The sequence below is a fragment of the Carya illinoinensis genome, chromosome 5 (assembly GCF_018687715.1).
Source record: "Carya illinoinensis cultivar Pawnee chromosome 5, C.illinoinensisPawnee_v1, whole genome shotgun sequence".
Classification (NCBI taxonomy): Eukaryota; Viridiplantae; Streptophyta; class Magnoliopsida; order Fagales; family Juglandaceae; genus Carya; species Carya illinoinensis.
In genome coordinates this window covers 21,585,428-21,587,927 of record NC_056756.1, presented here as the reverse complement: position 1 = coordinate 21,587,927, position 2,500 = coordinate 21,585,428, and positions in this window count along the sequence as shown.

Below are 2,500 nucleotides of genomic sequence, written 5' to 3'. Positions count from 1 at the left end.
GAGGGGATCCGTGTGTGGTGGCATCTAGGGTTAAGGGTGTAATGGATGTGGGTGGTGCGTGTAAGCACAAGAGGGTTTGGTCATGGGGTTTCATGTTGGTGTGGCCGAATGGTTGGGTGAATGGTGGCTACGGCTTATGGTGGCTAAGGTGTATGGGTGTGGGGCTTGGGTTTAGTGATGTGTAGGCTAGGGTTTGTTGGCTAAGGTGAGATGAGTTGGTGAGGGTCTTAGCTAGGGTTTCCCGCATGGCTAAGGTGACATGGGTTGGTCGGCAAGTGGGGGTTAGGGTTTTGGGCTAGTCTTGGTTGAGTGTGCATGGTGAGGGCTGCTTGGTTAGGCCGAGTGTGGGGTTGGTTGGGCTTGGCGTGGATGGAGGGAAAGCTCAAGACAACATTAGGATCAAGGCATGATGAACATTAGCTTCTATCTTTTGGGATTCATGGTTTGAATCCAAAAGATGAAAAGATAGTTCAATGAATGTGATGAACATGGCAAGGATATGAAGAACCAAGACACTAACGGAAATGATAAAGGAAAGCCAAGAAAAGATAATACTAGAACAAAACAAATAAAAGGATAATGCAAATGGAAGGACAACTTGTATCACTTCCATTTACGGATTGCAAGTAATGCTTCTATCTTTTGGAATTCATGGTTTGAATCCAAAAGATGAAAGGATAGCTCACGAAAAGTAAAGCAAGAACATGAAGAACAAAACAATAAAAAAGGTTGACACAAATGTAAGATAACTCGAATCACCTCTATTCACGAATTGCAAGAAGAGTTTCTCCCTTTTGAGATTCATGGGTTGAATCCAAAAGGTGCTAGTTTGAACCACTCCAATTCACGAATTGCATGGAGTGTTTCTCTCAAGGGGATTCACGAATTGCACCCCATGAGCCCAAGTGCAAAGCACCGAATTTGTGGAATACTTCAACCATGAAGTATTCCTCTCATGAGGCTTAACCCCCATGAGCCCTACCAATGGCAAATGCCAAAGGTCCCATCTTGAAGGGTTTCCCCTACAAGCCTATAGTCTCTTCTTCTTATGATCTACCAAGATGATCCTATACAATGACTAAGTGCCTTATTTATAGGCAAAGTATGAATCTGAAAGCAAATAAACAAATAAAAGAAAATACATAAAATAAGGTCTTGGAGGACCCCACGGGTGGTTCTTGGTCTGTTGGATCCGTGGTGGCCTTGGTGGCTTGGTGCTGGAGGCATGGTCCTTGTGCTGTGCGGCATGGCTTGGTTGGCCTGGCTGGCGTGGTGCTGGAGGCATGGTCCAGATGCTGTGTGGCATGGCCAGGACTTGGTCGGAGTGGTGCAGATGGCCTGGTCTGGTGCTGCCTAGCATGGACTGGTGCTGTGCACGTGCAGGTGTCAGTGCATGGTCATGCACATGGCTTTGGTCGGGCAGGTGCAGGTGCCAGCAGGTGCTGTCTGGCCTGGTCTGGTGCTAGTGGCCTGGTCCTGGCGTGGGCCTGGCGGTGACATGGTCGGTGCCAGTGCATGTGCTGCCTGGCGCTGGCATGGCTGGTGCCGTGCATGTACTAGTGCCTGGCTAGCCGGTTCCGACATGGCTGGTGCCATGCAGGTGCTGGTGCGTGGCCTGCCTAGCTCTGACATGGCTGGTGCCGTGCAGGTGCTGGTGCGTAGCCTGCCTGGCTCTGACATGGCTGGTGCCGTGCAGGTGCTAGTGCGTGGCCTGCCTGGCTCGGACATGGCTGGTCTGTGCAGGTGCTAGTGTCAGTGCCTGGTCGTGCACGTGGCTTGATCTGGCCCTGGGCGTGTCTACAGGCTGGGCGTGCGCTGGTTGCGCGCAGGGCAGAGCCTGTGCGTGCTGGCTGTGCGCGCTGGGCAGGGCCGGTGCGTGCTGGCTGTATGCGTTGGGCAGGGCCTTGGCTTGCTTGCCGTGTAGGCTGATGGTCATGCGCGCGCTGTGGCATGGACTGTGCGCACGTTGGCCGCGCGGGCGCTGGGCAGGGCCTGTGGGGCTGGCCGCGCGCGCGCTGGCATGGCCTGGGCGCACGCTGGCCGCACGCGCGCTGCATGGCCTATGCGTGGTGTGCTGCTGCTGGTCCAGCGCATGGGCTGCGTGCTGTGCATGCGGCTGGCCTGTTCACCAGCCTTGTGGGGCGTCTTGGGCGTGCCATGGTCAGTTCCATGGCATGCTTGTGGGCTGCTGCAGGGTCGTCAAGCCTTGTCAATGGTCGTGTCATGGCTTCAACCATGAGTCCTTCGTGGCTTGTCAAGGCAAGGTGGCCGGTTTTTAGTTGGGCCATACAAGGGCTCCTTACAAAGCCCCCGCATGCACATGGGGTCGAGGCTGGCTAAGTTCCCCCCCACAGACGGGCACCGTGGCAAGCCCACGCATGCACATGGGGTCGAGGCTGGCTAAGTTCCCCCCCACAGACGCGCACCGTCGCAAGCGCACGCATGCACATGGTGTCGAGGCTGGCTAAGTTCCCCCCCCCCCCCACAGATGGGCACCGTG